This window comes from Calonectris borealis, chromosome 16 (genome assembly GCF_964195595.1).
Source record: "Calonectris borealis chromosome 16, bCalBor7.hap1.2, whole genome shotgun sequence".
Classification (NCBI taxonomy): Eukaryota; Metazoa; Chordata; class Aves; order Procellariiformes; family Procellariidae; genus Calonectris; species Calonectris borealis.
In genome coordinates this window covers 4,492,276-4,514,051 of record NC_134327.1, presented here as the reverse complement: position 1 = coordinate 4,514,051, position 21,776 = coordinate 4,492,276, and the positions used below count along the sequence as shown (strand labels likewise).

Here is a 21,776-nt window from a genome sequence, read left to right as displayed (position 1 = left end):
TTTTTAGCAAGAAGGTTAATTGTTGGTCTCATACTGCAGACTCCAAATGAAGTTTCTGAAAAGTTTTCAGAAGTGCTTGGCATCTCTATTCCAGTTGAAGCAGTGGAGGTGCTCCCAAGACCCAGACATGGATGTAACAGCACAAAATACCTAGCACTTCTGGGAGCGGAGGGGAAAATGTAGGGACAACTTGGATATGTGTGACAGGGACTAAAGTTGCAAAGGGCTGTCTCTGTGCCCTGTCTGTACTACAGCTGGCAATAAAGGCTGGATCAGTATCATGTCATCTGGCAGGAGGTTATCATATTTGGCTATCACATCACGTACCAGGATAGCCTCCAGAATCTTAGGCAGGGCAGGAAGCAGTGACTTTATAAGAAAAGTGTTTAATCGCCATCTTGGCTCCGGCTGATGTCAGTGTGGGATTTGCCATTGACTTCAGCGAGAGTGGGTTCAGAGATGGAAAAAAGGGAGCATGGAATTTGGGAAGAAACATTAAGTGATCCAGGTATTTGAAGAAGATAGGATAATACATTCAAAAGTTTTGTTTTTTGGAAGATTAATGTTAAAACATTATAGTAAGCGATCTTCAGATTTCCTGGACATGTGGAGGTATAGCAGTTTTCACCAGCGATCTGTTGGCTTGTAGGATACTAGTCCAAAGGCTTTCAGTTTGCTGTAACGTGTTCTTGTTCTCCTGTCATCACTAGTTTAATGTTTTCTTGGGAATTTAGCCCTCCCAGCTGCGTTTGAGACAATTTCAATTTCTGCTATTTTAAAGAGTGACTATAAAATGCCATTGCTGGCATGCAATTGCATCTGTGGCTTGAACAATATTGAGTGCCTCTGTTTTACTTTATTGAAGCAGTTAATTCTAGTTTTCGGCTAGCAATGAAACACTGAATTCCTCAGTGGAGAGATCTTTTCCCTTTAGCCCTGAGTTGGTCATTTATGGTAACATTCACAATGTGCTGAGGCTTTTCAGATGTTCAGGAAGGAATAGTTCCAGCTCTAATACAGATAAACAAAGAGTTGGGGGCAGCATTCGGGTATTTGTTTATTCTTACTCTTAAAATAGAAGCTAAAAGAGATGACTGCCGGCAGCAAATTAAAAGTTGGACATTAAAAAGTATTCAGAATGTCTGAAGTAGACAACCTTTTCAATGAGATGAAGGATGCTCTGCCAATTCCCCATTCTTACTCCTGAATTTCATTTTTAATCCTACAGTTATTCTGGCTTTTAAGCTTGTATCAGGCTACCGGCTTCTTTTCTCAAATGGAGAGGATGTAGCTATGGGGGATTCAACTGGATATGAACCATATTTCTTGTCGCAAACTCTTCACCTGGTTCCATTGGCTTATCTGTTGACTGCATTGGCTCACTAGCCAATATGTAAGGTTGCTGCTTGAAGTGGTCAGTGGAAGAAGTTGGTTGTTCATCTGTTGAAGTCATCAGGATGTTTTTGTCATTGAGCTAGGGAGCTGGGCAGAACCCAGAAAGTCACTGTGTAGGTACTGCTTCCCCTTCTCTTGTGTGGAAAGGGAGGTATTTATGTGTAATCCACGTCCCCGTGGCTTACATGGAAGTTTAGAGTAAAATGAGCATAACCATTGTTCACAAAATCAGGAGGAAGCATACACTGGAGATTGAAATGTTGGTGAACTGAGCTCTGCTGAGAAAGAAAGAGCTCTTTGCTTTTTCCATTTTGGAGAGAACCTTTTCTCTTTCATGGTTTTGTAAACGGTGACACAGATGCAAACTGATTTGGAAGGTCTTGGGGTTTGTTTTTGTTTTGTTTTTAAAAGTGCAACCCCGTGTTCGTTTGCGGTGATGTGCGCCCGGAGGGCTGGTCGCCCGGTTACTGGGCTTGCGGAGGCAGCTGCAGCACTTGTGCATGCAGATCGGCAGCCTGGCCCTGCCTACATGGACTCACGAGGCTGCTGGATAGGCAGGGACTCCCTGGATTTTCCAGTCCTGTCCCGGGTCAGACGTTTATGTTAGGTTATTCCTTCATGAAGGGAGCTCCGGTCTATAATTTAGTACATTTACCGCTCCTGTTGCTCTCACTTCTGAAGCAGTTCAAAATACTGTAAACTTTCACAAACCTTCTAGTCTAAAATTATTCATGGTAGTTTATCCCTGTTTGTTATTGTGCCAGCATCATGCTTTTATAGAAAAACCTTCCCTCCTCGAGACAGGCCAGAGAACATTCCTGTCTCTTTGCAGCCTTTCCTTCACAGGGCCAAGCAAGCTTGCTGAGTCCTTCTCATTTCTGCACAGTGAATTCATCCTTCTTGGCCATGAGTGGCCAATGAGCTCTGTCCTCAGCCTGTATAATGGTATGAATGTCATCTTATATTTAATGGAAATGCTGTCTTTAGAACAATCCAGTAGCACTTTTTCCTTTTCCACAGCCAAATAGTGCTGATGGTTTGTATTTATGCTGTCATTAACCAGCAGTAAGTCTTTCTTCTCCAATGTCATTTTGTACTAATGAACTCCCAGCTTGTAGCTGAAATTCCTGATACAATTTTCTAAATGCACTGCTTTGTAGCGTTATAATACATACGAATTCTGTCACAGCAGTTCTCTAGATTTTCTCATTCTGTGTAATAGATTTTCTGTTTCCATAATTTGTTTCTTCATTCATACATTTTATTAGCTGCTCCTATATTTCTGTCAAGGTTATTAATTAAAATACTGAATAAGCTCCATCACTGATTTCCACATTAACCTTTGATGCAAACCAGATACATCTCTTAAATGTTGTTCCTTAATTTACTGTTTGATGTATAATCCCTTGCTTCCTTCAGATGACCAACTTCACTCACATTTAAAGGGCCCTTATTCTGAAGGATGAGCACAGCTGGGCCCTGGGATTGCATTGGAACTTGTTCCTCCCTAATTACCATTCCAAAAATAGAGTACTGACCACTAAAAGCAAGTATTGGCCAGTGGTTTGTGCATTAACCTGGACTGGGGGGGGAGGGGGAAGATGGGGTCAGTTCCTGTTCTGCAACAGTGACGATGAGCAAATTAATTAGTCTTGGTTTTGTTCAGCTCTGTTGTATACGGAAACATTGTATTGGGGAGACACTGCGGCCATTCTGCAGTGACGTGGTTATGCCTTGTCTTAAAACTTGAGCAAACAACAGAAGATAGGAAATGCCAAGTTTAGATTCAGCCTCTGTCCTTTATTGACACAATTTTGTCTTTCATGTTCCCTTCTAGCTCTCAGAATTGAGGGCAGCCTTGCACAATTGTTTCCAGTACTTCATCATTACCTTAAAATTTGATGTTTGCCATCTTTTCATTTAATTCTTTTATGGATTAACATTCCCTTACCAACAGCACTGAATCGTAGGTAGCCAGCATTTCATTTATACCCATGTAAAAATAATGTCCATAACTTGTCCTTCAATTGAAAACTGATAGAACAGCTTAAGTAACGTGTCATGTAGCATCTGGACCTGGTTTAGCAACTCTTAAAAAGTTATTATGAATAAACATTCATTTGAAGAAAGCAGGTGTGTGCCCTGCTTTTATGTGTGAGCTAAGCCCTTTCCTATGGTGCATTAGTTTGACTTTCCATTCTTACTACTGTTCTCATCTTCACCTTATCAGAAAGCTAGTTTTCCTATTTTCCATCTCTGATCTGTTCTAGGAGAAAGTTAAAATATCCTGAGAAAAATCTTTGCCTCCAGATTTTAGGAACATGAGAGAGAGCTTGCAGATTTTGAAAGCTTGACAATTTAATCATAAAGAGTTAACATTTACAACCGAGAGCCACAGCTGTGACACTCCTGGAGCTCACTGTTTTAGTCCTTGCCACCTCCCTTTCCTTATTTCCTAAGGAGTAACATAGTATTGATCCCAAGTAATTTGAAAGCTCTTACCTTTAGGTAGCTCTGGCAAATCTGGGGAGCAAAAATGCTTCAAAAGTTGATCACTTCATCCATGTCTTTGCAATGCAGCTGTGTCTAGGAAAGAAAGCAGCACACATGACCAGTGACATGACCTGCCGTCATCCTCAGTAGCGTATCCAGTTGAAGATGCAAGCGAGTCAGGTTGGTAGACAGTGTATAATTACCCCAGTTCGCCCACAGTCCCAGCCTACTGCTCACACCTGCTCTGCAGCAAAAGGAATGTTGTGTGACAGGCTTGCACCAGGGTTTTTTCACGGATAGTTTTCTAATATCCCAGAAATTTTACTTTGTGCTAACCTGAAAGCTAGATGAAGACAATTAGAAGCAGCACAAGAATAACTTGAGGATAACGGAGAGAAAAGTGTATCTCCTAACCCACTGTGCTTCTATACAAACCATCACAGAGAATGATGAAAAGCCATAGGTACAGTTGTATACGGGGCTCTGATATTTTATTATTGAAGTCAATGATCACTTTAACTTTCTGACCAATTAAATGTTTGTGCTTAGATCAGCAAAGATATCTATGCAGGATGGTAACCATTGACATCATAGCTGGGATCTTCTTGGTAACTAGGTTTGTGGCTGAACTGGACTTTTTGTTAAATAGATGCTTTGTCTCTGGTGGGTTGACCTTGGCCAGCTGCCAGTCGCCCACCCAGACGCTCTTACTCTCCTCCTCAACAGGACACAGGGTGAAAATAAGATGGAAGTATTCTTTGGTCGAGATAAAGTCAGGGAGATCACTTACCAATTACCATCACAGGCAAAATAGACTTAACTTGGGGAAAACTAGTTGAATTTATTGCCAATTAAAATATATTTGGATGGTGAGAAACAAAGACAAAAACTAAAACACCTCCCCCAGATACCACAGATTTGGCATCTCTGAGTATAACGGTGGCCACGTGAACTTCTTAGTAAGGATCGTTCTCACTTCATCCAAACCCGCTGCAAAACCGTTTTGTGCAAAGACTGTTCTCGACAACAGGAGCCCACCCGCAGTGCTCCCGACAAGGAGAGAGCATCATGCATTGGGTTTGCCTGGGGGGCTCGCATTGCCGGTCCAAAACATGCTGTTTGCTCAGCTCCTGCGCAAATAAAGTCTTACCCAAGAAATAGCTGCAGCAGTGCAGGAAGGCCCTGACCTTGAGTGGTCAGGACTGCACAGCAATTAGCAAAATAGTTTTTGGACTAAGGTATGGCTGAGAAACTGCGAATGGGTAAAGAAAGAGGAGAGTGAACAGTCGAGCACTCCAAGTTTTCATGCTCCTTTTGTCACCATAACTTGGAAAGTCTTGGAAGCTGAGATTTTTGTTGTTAATAGATGATTTGTTTTTAATGGATGGTGTTAATGGTGAAAGCACATCACCTGCCTCTCTCATCCGGACTTGAAGGACCAGGTACAGAGCACATGCTCAAATTTGCCTCACTGGCAAGAATTAAGGTTCAGCACTTTGTACACTACATACATACTATCATTTACGTTCTACCACCCTTAAAATAGTTGCAGACTCCCCTGACAAGAGCCACATCTCTAGGCTAAACTAAAAATATGAAAGGATGGCAGACAGTAACGGTGGCTGATCCTATTTTTTTTTCATTTCAAGTCTTTGCTCTTTCACAGATTTCCTGTGTGATATTGGGCAAGTTATTCACGTCCTCTCTGTGTAAAGGGGATAAGAGACCCATCGTGATATTACTACACAATTTTAACAGAGATGTTAAAATGCTGCTTTATTTAAACTGAAATGCGTTGGGGAGATATATTATATTGACAACATTTCTTAGGAAAGGTTTTACTTCTCAGGGTTCACTGGTCACTTCTGATGAGGGAGAAAGAAGATCACTCCCATGTGTGTGGCTAAATATGGTAGGGGACAGAGGATATTTAGATTTAATGTGAAGACATAGATAAGGTTAAAAGTCAAGAGGTATAGCTATAATGTATAAATACAACAGGTAGTAAGGGGGTGTTGAAGAGGCTGAAATTTAGGATAAGTAAAAGGAATGAGACTGTATTGGGGGAGACCACGGTGGAGAAGGGGAAAATTGTGAGGAGGAAGGAGCGGCAGAGAGGAACCGCTGTGTACTGACCGTAGCCCCCTCCTCCTCCTGCGCTGCTCGGGGTGTGTAGACAAGTCAGGAGTGAAGCAAAGCCTGGGAAAGCAGGGAGGAAAGGTGTTGTTTTAATGTTTGTCTTTTTGTTTCCCACTACCTGAAATTGTTTATTTTAATTGGCAATAAATTAAGTTAATTTTTCCCATGTTGAGTCTGTTTTGCCCGTAATAGTAATTGGTAAGTGATCCTCCTGTCTTTATCTTGACCCGTGAGCTTTCTCATTCCTGTTACTCCTATTTTCTCTCCCCATCCCACAGTGAGCGAGTGGCTGGGTGGGAGTTTGGCTTTTAGCAAAGGTTAATGCACCCACCACAAACTCTCGCTCTGTGTGTGTCTGCTCATTCTGTTCCTTGCAGATGCAGTCATTAACAACTCATGGTTCCTGTGAGATACAAACATCAGCCTAAGTTTTTTCAGTCAACAATTGCCTCAAATTCTTCAACAACAAATCCATCCATAAAAATCTGACCCTCTGTTAGCACATTAGAGATGTTTTTAAGTTTTTCTTGGAAACATCTTATCTGTGTTCATTCATGATACGCTTTGCCCTGGTGAAAATCAAGAATGAAGTAATGTTGATGAACAGAATAATAGAACGAATGAAAATGGAAAGGGTAGTGAGCCTTCTGAGACTCTGACGTACTGTGAATGAATCTGGAACTCGAAGGAAACCACAGAACATTACAGAACGTAGAGAATATATGTCAGAATACACCTCTGGGTATTCTTATCTGTGCTGGTAAATGTCCTGCACATAATGTGCTCTTAGCTTTTTAGGGGTTCCACAGTAGAACTTACCTGTCAGTATAGACAGAGGCTGGATCAGGTTTAGTCGTTGCATGTTCATGCTGCAACATACCATTCCTTGACGAGGTGTTTTAGGGTCTAGTGAAAACACTCTGTATTGAAGAATGACAAGAGAGAAGTGACAGAACAGCAACACCTGTAGAACAAAACGGCATCAAGGATAGTCCCTTTGTATTTCCATTATTTATTTATATATATGGTAGCTAAATATCTGGAAACGATACTTGTGAGATGGTCCCCTGCAATCTCAGCAATAGGTTTGTGAGCATTTATGTGTGTACGGGGGGAAAAAAGCCACGGATACCAAAAAGTTCATGTTTCTCTCTGTTTTCAAGTTAAGTGTCCATCGCGTGCGAGACTGGGGAAGAGGAATGGCTGCCAAGATGTGTGCTGCAGGGGCTGTCTGCGCAGCTGCTGCCTGCCTCCCTCCCCTTCCTGCTCCTGCCCAGCTCCGAGGGGAACCAGGTGGGTACTTGGCACAGGCTGGATTTTCTTTTGTTCATGGAAACATTTGATACGGTAGGTTAAAGATAGATTTTAGGATGGCCGTGGTTGCATATCAAATAATTAATATTTCTTTGTGGCAGGATATTGTGAGACTATATATTTTTTATGAAGTATTTTTTCTCTGAACATATATGGGGTGTTCTGGAGGGCACAGAGTTTAGACTCAGCCATGGTTCCCCTCTTCTATATTGACATATAAAAATGTTGATTTAGTAATTATGTGTATTCTTCTTGGTTTTGTTGTGAAGATGGTAATCATTAGCCCTGAAATCTTTCACTCCTTGCTTTTCAGTGACTGTAACGTTGCAATCAGAGATACTACCATTAAGCAGAAAATGAATCTGGGGGAGAAAGGGCCCATTTCTTTGGGGAGGGGCATCTTTTTTTTCCTTGAAGGGTAGAGGAAAAAAAGTGATGAAACCATGAGTGCATCCAAAAGTGCTCATGCACAAGAAATTATTTCTGTGGTGTAGTGTGGCTTAAGTGCTTAAATATTTAGAACAGCTTTAATATGCTTAACATACTGCCAATTGATGCTCATGAAAGAACCTGAAGCTGTTTAAGCTCTTAGGGCTGTTTACGGGCGTACATGAGGCAGGCATTCACTTGAGCCAGATCTGTTGCGCCTGTTCCACGTGGCGCAGGGCATGCACATGTTCTCACATCTTCAGCCTTTATTATAGGTGAGATGAGAGGATGCAGAGGTCCTCTTGTCTCTGCCATACACGCTTCCCTGCCTGCTGTGGTCACCCACCAACCTCACCGTGATTCTTCAGCCTGTGGGGGAAGTGAGTGATTTTAAACTTCTGTTTACATGTGTATCACTGGCTTTCTTTTGCAATCTTAATTACGCTGTTTGCTCTAAGAGGAACAGTGTGATACTTAGCAAAGAGAAAGATTGTATCAGTTCCCTTGAATAATTATATAAATCCCCTGAATATCTTCTATGCTATCAGAGACAAACAAGGGTGTAATAATCATTATAAATGAGTCTATCAGAGCTGATTGCTTTTCCTATCGTCACAAAAGATAGCCTCTTGTTGCATGTAGGAGCTACATTGACAATTATTTAGGGGCTTCTCTCCTATCATCTCATATGATGGGACAACTGGATTCAAGATTTTTTTTTATTGTGTGTAGTTGATTGCCCTAGTTCTGACTGTGGATGTTGTAACCATGGAATTAAGATCAGAAGGATCGTTGTGTATGATACAGGCTGTAAAACCTCACCTGGGGATTCCTGCATATCTGCTGGTGGAGCCAGAGCACTTCTGGATATCGAGCCCTACACAGCCCCATATATAAGGCAGTGGCATGGGAAAGCTGCCCCAGTGAAAGCTCTGGGAGGTTTTGAGCCTGACCCAGGACTAAGAGCATCCCGAGGATGCACACAGCAGCGCAGCGAGCCCCTGCTAGGGCAGGGCAGCTCTGCTCCTTGGCCAGGCCTTGTTCACGCCACGTACGAGGGTGGAACGGAGCACAGTGCAGTTTTCTGTATCTCTCCGTCGACTTTAGGGGGGCCTCAGACAATTGGCTCACGCTGTCCTCTTAACTTGCAGGTGGATGAAATTGCGAGATGTGTTCCTCCCTTTGCTCCCTTTTAAATAGTTTGTACGTTCTTTGAAGCACGATTGTCTCTTTCTTGCTGTTTTTGTGTTCAGGGTCTAGCCCAGTTGACTGAAACCTTTGTTAAAGCATGACAAAAATAAAGTTGAATTGAGATCTTATTAAAGATAACCCATATTTTGATATAGCTTCTCTGCTACTGAATAAAGGTCCTGAATGAATAAAGGTCCTTTCCTAATAAAGCTTGGAGAAAAATCTGAACCATCTTTCCAGTTATAAAAACCAGAGACCTTGTGCGCACAATTCCCCTCCTGTTTACACCAGCAGGTATTTGTTTGCAGTCAGTGGTATCTGGAGCTGGAAGTGTTTTGTAATTCAAGAAATCGCAATGTCTGTGAATATCCCTGCTATTGTCTACCATAAATATAGTGCCATATATAAAAAAAAATTTTTTTTTAGAAATAAAATTCCTCTCCCAATTAAAATGCCAGTTCACTGTTGCTGAGCATACATCCTATTGACTGGGAACTTGCCTGTCCTGTTTGGTATCTGAATGCAACATACTTCTTAGAACACTGATTACACAAGAAGGATAAGAGTGACTCAAATATGAAACATCATTCTTTTCAGATAAGATCTAGAGATGAGTTGCTTTAATGTGCAAAGTAAATATTTGAGTGACACGTGGCACATAGCTCAAAACAAAGCAGAAACCACTTATACGCAATGGTTTCCAAATGAAAAATATCTCCAATATGAAAAATTATACATAAGCTTTTTCTCGTAATTTTCCTATTAAAATAAGATGTAGAAAAGAGAACAAGCCACATGCCATGCAGGAATCTGAAAAATCACTGTACGCTCTGCAACTAATCTGATCTGAAACCCCAGCCTGCTATAGCTGGATTGTGTGCCTAGCCACAGTGGGGACCATTATTTAGTTTTGTTAGTAGCACAAAAGTCATGATTTTCCTTTCTTTTTTTTTTTTTTTCCTTTTAATGTAACAGTTCTAAAAGCTCTGAGCCTGGTGTCAGAAAGATCGTTGTAGCATTCATGCAGTCTTACTCATTGATGATGTGAGGCAGAAAAAGCTTAACAGTCTAATTCAAAGTTAATCATTGAATCATAGGAAAATTAATGAACATTTGCCTTGGTTTGCAAGGAATACCTTTATGAAAAATGTTTCATTATTTTCTTTTTTATTTTGGATGTTGAAAAATATCCACAATCCTAACTTGGTATTTGAAAATCATATTTTTGAAACAGTACATGGAAAAAGTCAGTGAGAGTGTTTCAAAATTGATGGAGAAGTTATTTAAAGTATGTTGTTAATTTTTGCTCTCTTTGACCAGCTTGGCTGTTAATGGTTTTCAAGGAAAGACTCTGCCCTGTTAGCTGAGGAGTCAAGTCCTCACATTCACAACAAATTCTACTTGCATGCTAATATATCCCTGGTAATATTTGTGCTTCCAACCTGGCACCACACAGTTTGGCTTGGACGAGGCAGGCAAAGCTCCAGGTCAGCTGGGAGCTGCGAGATTGCTACTGAGCTCTTCGTGCTTTGGAGTAATGGACCACGGCATGAAACACTACAACAGAGGAATCCTGCTACAAGAATGAAATTGCATCTACTGGTTATTATCACACCTTAACAACTGCTAGAGCCAGAACCGTGAAGGAGTGGACTCACAGACTGGAAGAAATACAGAATTGAGAAATTTCATGCAGAGAGGACAAAGCCCATTCTGCTGGCATGACCGTGGTGCTGACACCAGTGATTATACAGTTGGGCTGTGTTTGTCATATCCGAGAGTTGTAAAATTTTCTGCTTGAATTAGTGGGCTTTCTGACTTTTCTAGACAACGGGAAACAACAAGATTTCCATCTACGTGATGTGTATGACAAAACCACCTCATCATACTGATCTCAGAAGGAAGAGGACTGGACCATTAGCCCTCAGGGTCATTTTGTCAAGTTCGTTATCCACAGCCAAGTAATTAACTTCAATGGTAAGGGCTGAGATGCTGGAAAGAGCTAATCGCTAGAGCTGGCTTGCAAGCCAGAGGTGTTTCTGGTGTAAGAAAGAGTATGTGGTCAGATGACTGAATTATTGTCTAATTACTAAGTTCGGTGCAGTCAGGAGAAGTAGTATCTCAGTATTTGAGTTGTCCCTAGAACTCTACTTTGTTTTAATTATAAAAGTGGACCATGTGGAAAGGAGATTGAACATAGTTTAAATAGGCCAAAAATATCTGTTCCATTGCAAAGACTGTGCTGACTTTGCACAGGCTTTGCAAAGACTAGTTGCGAGTGCAATCAAAATATTTCAGAGGTTGCTTCCCCCCAGGGGACCCTGCCATACACAAAAAGGTCAATGCACACCTATCTGGTACCACAAGGGAAAAGGACATGAAAGGCACAGATACGCAGAATCCCATTGCCTGCTACCTCTCATGAAGAGGGGCTTCAGGTCCCTGCAGCCAGGAGGAGTCTGAGGGTAAGGGAGGTGCTGCAGAGTCCAGTGCCTGCCTGGAGGAGTTTCCCAGAGGCTCTTGAGTCCCCTAAGGGGAGGTTTAGATTGAACATTAGGAAAAATTTCTTTACTGAAAGAGTGGTCAGGCCTTGGAACAGGCTGCCCAGGGAAGTGGTGGAGTCACCATCCCTGGAGGTATTTAAAAGACTTGTAGATGAGGCCCTTAGGGACATGCTTTAGTGGGCATGGTGGTGTTGGGTTGACGGTTGGACACGATGATCTTAGAGGTCTTTTCCAACCTGTATGATTCTATGATTCTATGATTCTAATTAACTGGGACAGTAATTAACCTTAGTCCCAGTGTGGGGCGCAGCACTGACAAATGCAGATAGTGCTGTGAGGAGCAGGGAGTTGGATTCGATGATCCTTAAGGGTCCCTTCCAACTCGAGATATTCTATGATACAATGGTTTCAGCTTCTGGAAGCGAACAAAATGATCTGAAACTGATTCTTTTTTTTTTTCTTTCCAAGAGAAGAATATAACTTTAAATCTTGAAAATCTTGAACTCCTGGATCTTCCTTCAATTTCTTCACTTGAAAGAAGCAATATGTTAGAGCATCATATCTGAGAGAGAAAAGATGGAGAGAGCTCAGCACATCTGCTATTAGTCGTGGTTGGTTTATGGCTGAACTACTAACATAATCAAAGATACAAATCCCAATCAGTTAACTCGTGGAAATGCTAAGCATTCTTGAAATTCCTATGCTGAGACTTTCTTGGAAGATTACTTCAACTGCTCGGTAAGTAGAGAATGACATTGTATAAGAGAACATATATTCCCTTTTTACAGTAGATGATCGCATCTTTTTTTAGCCCTTTCCCTTGATTGAGCTTAAGATTGAGCACTTAACAAAAATCTGCCAGAAAAGAGGTTCCACTTAGGGAGAACAGCATTCCCTGTACCCCCTGTACCTTGGCAGGAAGGATGAAACAGCTTTTCTGTGTGGCTGGTGCGTTGATGAAGATGGCGATGGTCAAAGAGTAACTTATGCAAGTTACCCGTGAAGTATGCAACTACAGTTATATGAGAATCTGACAATAATGAGTAGAAAGCAGTCATAAAGGTCAAAAACTGAAACACAGATTAATGATACATTAATTAGTAGAATCAATATTGTAATAAAATGGAAAAGTCAGACTGAAATTGTACAGATACCAAAGCACTTGCACTATAGGACATGGATTCAAACCCAGCAAAACCCTGTACTGACTTTCATCTGGGTGAACTCACCCTGCGCTGGGTTACTGGATGCTGCCACCTGCAGTCTGCATTGGTCCAGATCTCTGATTCAGTCACTGACAAAACGAACAGAGATCTGTCAGGTCTCTTTCTCACTTTTAGAAGCCTCAGGTTTAAATGTATTTATACTTGCTGTCCTGAAATATCTGCTTCTAAGTGATTTTACAGAATAATTAACAAAATTACAGAATTACAAAAACAAACAAAACTTCAGAAAACCCACAAAAGCCATCTATTTAGATCTTTTACCATCCATTCCATCAAAAATATAAGAAGTAACAGTATTGCCTATTAATGGTCACTCACAAATAGTCTTTAATCCAGTATCTTGTCTCGCTATGTGTTACATGAAGACTACCATTTAAAAGCTATGAATCCTTTCCATCGCTGAGTTCAAAATAGGCCATTCAAAGATCTGTGTAGGGACAGGATGAGGGTTTTATTTTCTGTAGCTGAAATTGGGGCCAGAACCTACAGTCCTCCATAATCCTGTTCCTTATAATTTAGGTACCTTTAAAGTTATTTTTGGGCTTGATCCCAGAGCTCTCTCACATCTGAATGACCCTATTGTTGAGTCTTGAGCAGCAGCTGAGGTATCAAGTCCTTCCCAATAAAAATGACCCCATCTACTTTATATGCAGTGCTTTTCTTGATGGAAACAAAAGAACACGATAGGTCACTGTAGAGGAAGTTAGAGTCCTCTGCCTGAAACAATTCCCTGAAACTGTTGTCCAGCAGTGTTCAAATGTTCATCAGTCTGTATCTGGAACTAGGCCAAGAGGGACTTGCAGAGAGTTAAAGGTGTACAAAAGTAGTACAGGAGATCAAAGAGGGAATTATCTTGAAATCAGCTGTAAGTAGGATGGTTGTTAAGGTACTTACTGTGCTGTAGAACTTGCTTAACGCTCTCCTGTCAGGCTGTGAAAACACTATCCTTACGTTGGTGTATGTCCCTTCTGAATTTACGAGTCATTTGTGCTTGGTGGAGTAGTTTAAAGAAATTTTCTGCTATTTCAGGTTTCAATCCTATTTAACTGCTGAAATTCTACCCTTTTTAATGCCGTCCTTATTCTGCAGGCACTGTGACATGAAAAAGCAGGCACATACCCTGGAGAGGTTGCTAGTTGTGATCACTATGGTCAAGTGAAAACAAGACTGATCCACTTTCTTTTTTGGCATGAAGAGACAAGTATGCTGCCTGTGCACAGTGTACCATCGTTGGTACCTAGCTGGCTGGGCTACCATGTCATTCACTTGGACAGTAAACTGTTCTGCCTTTCTAAGAGAGCCATTAGACATCCCTTTGTTTGGTAAAATAATTGAAAACCACCACCCAAAGATGATAAATTATACACCCTTAAAAATTGACCAGGCTAGTTAGTCCAATAAGTGCAGGAACTGGGAATTGTCCTGGCTGTCTGTGTGAATGTGTGCATTTGTATAGAAAGAAAAAGAGAAGGCAAAAAATAAGCCAAAGAAAGAGTCATTGTGCTCTAAACTCCGTGGCTTTTTCCTGGAAGGTCCTTCAGATGTTGACCCCAGCAGATGGAGATAACGCCAGCAGAGCACAACCAAAACTAATTGGTTTGCATGAGTGTTGTTAGGAGGCAGTATCAGAGAGATGAAGATTATCTTTGGGCCAGCGTAAGGTATCTCGAACACAAGCTGAGTATTCCAGTTATGCAGTTTAGCTTAGTTTTGAAGTCTCTGAAGCTCTGTAATGCCCTTTTTAAGTATTTTTGAGTTATGTTAGGCTGAAAAAAGAAGAATCGGGGAACTGCTTCAGCATGAAACTCTGACATGAGTCAGCTGCAGCAAGTTGTGCTATGCTGGAGGTTGAAGCTGTTACTCAGTTAGGAGCGATTTGAGTTGAAGCAGAGTCCTGAGAAGGGCTCCTTGGCTTTGAGTCACCGCTGAGCAGCCCAGTCCCACTCCCAACACCTGTGTTCAGTCCTCTTCTGATCCCTCTTCAGGCAAAAAGGACTTGCTTATGTGATGGTCCCAGTATACATACACCTGCCTCCTCTTTTAACTGGGAAGTAGGTACTAAATCATCACTTCAATATATTTTTACTTAAAGATCATTCCAGAGAGCAGTGTTTCCTATGCAGAAATTTAATCAAGAATGTCTCTGCTGCCTGCCTTGCATGTGTGGGCAAATAAGGATTGTGAGCAGAGAGAAGTGGCAAAATCTGTCCCTGGTAAAAGAGGTTTGTCATTTGTTTGCCTTTGATCAAAGACAACATGCTACTGACATGAGCAGTCCTTCCTTCGAGGACTGAAATCACGAGCACTCAGTCTCAGTGCTATTACTGTGACACTGTGGCACCAAGCACATCATTATTACCAGAGCAGAGTCAGCCTCATTCATTCCCAGATCTTTCCTGTCTTTTACTAGGCACTGTTTTTAGGAGGATTTCACTGCCGTACATGAGTTGTTCTATTTGCTTCTCCGATACTTCTGACAGACAAGACGCCCAGTGAAGGATCAGACGACACACTGGTGCTCCTAACCAAGTGGTTTCACTTTCAGAGCATAAGGAATTCATGCAAATGACAGATCAGAGAGCAGGTTAATTTGAACACAGCGTGCTTCTCTCAAGCAGCCCTGCGTGGAGGGGGAGTGTTTCCTCTCAAAAAATAATAATTAAACAAGAGTAAGTTAGATTATGTACCTCTGGAAATGCTTTGTACTGCTCTGTCTCTCATTAACTCTTGCAAAAATACTGGTCAGAGCAATACATTATAACGCATCTGTTTCCTGGTGCCTCTATCAATTAGACATAAAGACATTTATGCAAGAAATTAAAAGATAATAAAACCTTTTGTTGCTGAACTTAGTCTTTTTCCCTGACCCATTTTTCCCTGGCATCCAATTAATTTTATTTCTCAGGAAACTGTCAAATGAATGATTAATAGATCAGCCAGTGGCATTGTTGTGAAATACATAGCTTTTTCTGCAGAGCAAATAAAAGTATTTCTCTTGCCCTGCTGTTGTTTGAGTGCTGCTCTCAATGGCTTATGGTAAAATAGCTAATGGTTTCCTGTAGCAGACAGGCCAATGCGTTGAGAAGCTCAGAAATACTACTTTGTTTTTCTTTTTTTTTTTTTCCCATCTGTCAGCTGTGACACTTTCCCATCTGCCCTTGCAGCCTGTCTCTGGATTGTTGTAACAGCATTAATCAGCAGAATTGACAAAAACCAAATTACACGACTGACAGCAGAGAAGGACCCAGATGTTACCTCATCAGTGCTTTTGCATGGGCTCATCAGCCACATTCTGCCTGATCCGGTCAGCTCGCTGCTCTGCCCTGAAGCAGTGTTCTTGCACTGGGGCACAGCGCGGGGCTTTGCTAGGGTAAAGCGGAGTGTGGAGGGCAGGAGGAGAGAAAGAGAGACTGAGGAAATGAAGAGTAGCTTTACAGATCCAAACAACCTACTGTCAGATCTCCCTTTTTACGGCTTGGGAAGGTACTTCTGGGTATTTCAATAGTTCTGTGAGGGAGGAGACACCCGCGCGATCCAGAGTTGGAGAGTTCGGATTTGGATCCTCCCTCTCGTTCTCTCATAAGCAGAGACTGTAACGAGATCTGTTGGAAGGAGGCGTGTTCGTAGCATATGTCTGTCTCTGCAACACGCCTTTTGCAGAGGAAGTAGTGAAACTAACCCAGCACATACTCAAACACACACACGAGTGTGAAAAACTATATCCTTCCCAGTTAATCTGGAAGGATAGTTTATCAGTACCCTGTCCTGCTGGCATTCTCTGAGAGCAAAAGTCACTTTCAGGACAAAGCCAGGAAATGTTGACTTAGGCCTTTTACATGTACTCCTGACAAAGTCACTCACCATGGCCATAAAAACAAGGCTCATGCAGAAGGAAAATGCAAAGATGGGTTTCTACATTTCTGGGAACCCTGTACCACCACCTTGTCCCCCTTCTGAGCCAGCTTGGTGTGCCAGCTAGAAGTAGTACAGCCTTTCCCGCTTGAATTTGGAACAGGATTGAAAATCTTTTGGAGTATTTTTTGAGTAATGTTATTGTACTGTGATTTAGAGTCTGCAGCATCTAATCCTGTCCACTGCTTAAACTTAAAAAGGATTTTAAGCTGCAGAGGTGCAGCATCCTAATCACTGAGGAATGGCTTGTGTCTAGAACAGGCTACACCCAAAGACAAAGCTAAAAGCAAAAGGCAGTTTCTAATGATGATATACAGTGCATTATGTGTTTAGCCTTAATTGTGTTTACTGTAAGTGGAGCCCTTGAGCGAAAACCAATATAAGCAGTTTCTCAGTCAAGAATGGAACCACAAGATAGGCATGTTGTTTAAACAAAATTCACTGTCTGCTAGTGAGCTTTTAAATCTTTTAGAAGGCAGGAACATGGTGTGTGATAGTTGCAGAGTAAATGTTTACCTGTTACGGTGATGCTGACTGAAAAGGCCTGACAACAGGGCACAGCATCGGCAGAAATGGAGACATCCCGGCCTGGCAGCTTCCCAGTTCTTGCGACTGGGAGATCGCTGAGCTCTTGGCCCTGGGATAGTGAATTTGCACTAACTGACAATATCTTAATTTTCTGTGTTACCTTAAGAAATAGTCCATAGTATCCCAAATACTCCATATTCCAATACCCCAAATTAAGAAGTAGTCTATAGTATCTCTGCAGGCCACAGACTGAAGAACACTGTTATAGACTAGACTTACATAGCAACATGAGAAGCCCAAAAATAATACCAAGGTTGCTCTAGCACAAGAGCATTTTTCAGGCTCTGTGGGAAGAGTAGCCATGTAGTTAATTAGAAAGAGACAAGGAGAGAGGGGAAAGATCAAAGCTGTGAAGCTGCCTTGTCAAAGGGGTATTACTCCTGTGCTCACTCTCACTCTCCTTTTGCTCCACGGAAAACACACTGATTCTTTTACTCTCTGTGCCAGACAACTGGCTGCCCCCAGATCTGCTCGAGAGACAGCGCAGTACTTAAAAAGCAGAGAAATGTGTGCAGTTTGAGAAGACGGAAAAACTGCATCAGTCTGTGGCCTGGGACATGAGGAGAGGGAGTCGTCTTGTATGTTCAGCATGGCTGTTCCTCAGATAATGAGCTGTGAGCTGGCCGATTCAAACCCTTCTGCTATTGAAGCTGAAGGATCTTCCTTCCGAGTTCTCCCACATGATGGTCTGGCATACAGACTGAATATCTTTACCAAATTAAGGAAAATTAGGAGAGTGAATGCTGCAACCTATGACCATGCAATATTTCTGTTGATTCCTAGTTTTAAAGTACAGGTTTTGCTGTTCTTTAAGTTTAATATCTTATGTTATACTGCCAAGTTTAAATGTCTTTATTTGCAAGTCAGTTTTGTCAGCACATTTTCCTTTGTTACAAAAGCACCTGAGTAAATAATTGTGAACTTGAAAATGTAATTAATATCTGATTATTTTTTTTTATTTTTGACATGAATAGATTGTGAATAACTTCAAACAAGAGTGAGATCTGAGACTGGCCAATTTCTTCAAAAGAATAACTGACCCTGTAAGGCATCACTGAACAATTTGGTACCTGGCAACAGAGCGGTAAGGCTGAAGAACTGTTTTTTCAGTTGCATGGCCAAAGTGAAAAATGGAAAGCAATTTCAATTTGAATCAGCCCAAAACAAAACATGAACTGAATTGAAAAATACGGATTGCACCAAATGGAACATTGTATCTGGCATAAAGCATCGGTGCCATGACGCAGAATTTAAGACATTCACAAACTAATAATTAAACTAAGCTGTCTAAACCTATTACTGAGGTGGTATTGCCAGAGGCTGTTGAATGATACCATTGGTGGAATTGCAGCAGATTTAACATCAGAGTGGGGAATCACCTCACTGCTCACTGTAATGCTTTCAGTGAGCACTTCTTTCTGTGTCAGCCTTAAGATTTTATTTCTCTCATGCCCACTGAAACATTTATGTATCTGGGCTAAGTATTGCACCACATACAAAGATTTATATGATTAATAAAAGCATCCTTCATACAGCAAATTCTAGTCTGTCAGTCTGGAATTTGAGGCTGCAGGTGGAAAATTAATGGAAAAACATAAGGCTACTGTCCTTAACAGGAGAAAATTTTAAAAAGAGGCAAAGAGAAGTACTGCATTACCGTAGTCACCTGGATACGCCTCTGATACACAGAGAAACCTTAGAGAAGAACAGGAGCCCTCTTCTTATTTTGGTGCTTGTTATGTGTGATGTTGATTCCCCTGCTGAGAACACTCCTGTTTACTTCAGCTGAAACTGGAGTAAGTCCTGGGATCATCTTAATCTATAATTGAACTGAATACAACGTCATTCTGAAAAAATCAGAACTGGTGTTTCTGCTTCATACGTGTTTTCTCTGTTTTCAAGAGGCTTAAGGATGTAAAACATCTCTCAAAGCTGTCTTTGTCATTAATACATATAAAACTGAGTATGTATGCCTATGGCATTATTGTTCTTGAACATTATCGTACAGGAGTGGCTATCTATAGACTTCCTGTGAAATCTTTTTCAGTGTCAACAGATATTTAGAGATTAATGGAAAGAAATTAAACACCTGAAGACAGCTCTGTGGCTGTAAAATGAGAGAGAGAGAGGGATGAGGTGGAAACTGACCTGATGAACTACTAGGAAGTGTTCGACTGATTTCCTTTTAAAAATATAATTTAATTCAAACAATGTATCTGGGAATTTCTTATACTTTCCCGCTGATTTTTTTTTCCCCCTGAGGAAATATGACTGGTTGAAGGAGAGTAAGTATAGAAAATTCCCTGATCAGAGCACCCTTATCTTGGCCTTTTCCTTGTGAGCTGCCATGATGTTGGCGTAAAAAAAAAAATGCAATATTCCCTAAGAAAACAACAAAGATGTGACATTTCTGCACCACAGTTTATAGCTCCCTGAAGCTCATCGTAAGCAGAAATCACAACCATTTTTAGGCCACCATTTCTGTGCAAAGATCTTTCTTATGCTCCCATTCTTTTCTTTTCCTGTTTCATATGCTGTGATACAAATACAAAATCCTTCTATCCTTACATTTATCATACAAACAGGAATTCCTCTTTTTTTTTTTTTTTAATGTTGCATTAATACCTCCAAATTTTGTGAAAACCACAGGAAAATTGTTGGACTGTGTGAAATTCTTTGATTTTTTTTCAAAAACGCAGAGCCAGGGGTTAACTCTCCTTGAATAACTAATGGAATCAGACACCTGGAATTGTCAGTTTAAAGAGTAAAAAAAATACTGTGATGCCTGCTCCTGCATGCCCAGTTCCCACTGTCAAAGGATCCCAGACTGTCACTGCAGAGAGAATATTCGTGAACCATTTCTCTGTGCTATGAAAAGTAGCCCTTAGTTAAAAGGAAGGAAAGGCGATAACTAAAAACAGATGTTGTGAACAGTCCTGTTTTAATCCTCCTTTTGCTCCTGCCCTTTCCCCCACCATGAGGGTAGGAGGAGGGAGAAGCCAGTGAGATACTGAAGGCTCAATCTGCCTGCGTAAGCGAAACCTGAACTTTTAAAGAAGCAATTTTCTTAAAGAGTTCTCTCCCAAAATAGACATAGGCAGGAAGTAATGAAATGGATGGCAAAAGACTGGGAGCAAGGTAGCTGAGTATTTCCTGTTTGCTTTATCTGTTCAAAACAAAAGGGTTGGTAAGTATTTCCTCTTGATGATGAGATCACGGTCATTGTTGGGAAATGTGGTATGTTTAACATCATCACAAGGGCCTTTCTGGCTAATCAGGGCCGAGAGTAACTGTAACCAGCCCACTCTGCTGCAAAATATTCTAGTAGCTCATTGGCGCTATAATAGCTTCTGCAGAAACAAGGTCACGCTAACACAGTGAAACTTAGTAAGTACTGACCTTGGCAGGCACCAATTCAAGTAACTGATTAGTTTCCTGGACGAGCTATAGCACCCTCACAGTTGTTCTGGATCCTTCCCCCAGTAATGGCTATGGGGCAGTCTCAACACACATTCATCTAACGGAGATGGCACTGCCTGAAAATTTTACATCTCATTTGCTTGTTTACTTAATGCAACATTTACTCCCTTTCTCCTTCAAATTTGTACAGGAGATTTTGACTTGTCCTTGGCACCCCCACCCCCAACATTTTTTAGTTAGTTTTTCCAATATTTGATCTCCTGATGAAGATAAAAATCAGATGAATGCTTTTTATTCAGTTTTCAAACTGTCAAGTTCTTTGTCAGCATTTGGTCTTATCTTGTACACAGACTTGCAGAAAGTACATTGAATTCTTTGCATCAAGGATTCTTTACATTTTCCTGTACCTTATGTGAATGTTTCTGCTGATATAAAATACAGAAAGTGAGTACATGTGTACCCACTCAGTGCAGTACCTCTGCAGTGCAGTGCTCCCATGCGTTCAACTAAATATTGACTTACAAGCTCAAATGGTTTGTTGCATTGGGACCCCCTTTATACGATGATCGGAAGGGTTCCTGCAAGGTGGATGCAGCAGCAGTTTAAAGGGAGAAGTATGCAGTTATAGAAGAACATGACTGCTAATGTCCCCATGCTTTTTCCACCCCAATAAGCTAATATCTACTTTCTTATCAGGCATCTGATCTATAAAAGCCCTCTCTGGCAACTGTACAAACATATTTAAGCATGTTCACCTTTATCAGCTCATCCTATTTATCTCCTTGCAGGAAGATGACATCAGTTGTCACTATCCTGGACTTCACCCAACGACTGTACAATAGTCTTTATTGTACAGCACTTTGAAATAAAGCACAGCTACATTTTTTTTCCTAGTCTCTATTCTGTTGTGCAGTAGAGAGATATGAAGTGCCATAAAAACCTGTAAGCATTGTGGAAAGGATGAAGAAGCTTCTTTCATAAGGACAAGCTGCAGTGAAAAAAACAACAGCACCACTGTTTATTGGGTGGGTATAATAAGTCAGATCAATCCTGTTGCTCTGTAAGGAGAGGTTTTTATCCTTCTATACATCATTCCCCTCTTTCTGCAAACCAGCATTCTCGCTGAATCTCTTTCAAACCAATTTTTGATGCCCTTTGAGTCATC

The 21,776-nt window shown here is 41.2% G+C and overlaps 1 long non-coding RNA gene across 2 annotated transcripts; it reads left to right on the top strand.

Annotated features, from left to right (window-relative positions):
• Positions 1-7,202: 7,202 nt before the first annotated feature.
• On the top strand, positions 7,203-21,440 carry LOC142088985 (uncharacterized). Of its 2 annotated transcripts, XR_012676074.1 has the most exons (6): positions 7,203-7,320; positions 10,282-10,703; positions 10,789-10,938; positions 11,934-12,203; positions 18,166-19,056; positions 21,400-21,440. It is a non-coding gene; the product is annotated as an uncharacterized LOC142088985 (long non-coding RNA). The 2 variants fall into 2 exon arrangements; XR_012676073.1 differs by having other exon boundaries at positions 10,282-10,938.
• Positions 21,441-21,776: the final 336 nt, after the last annotated feature.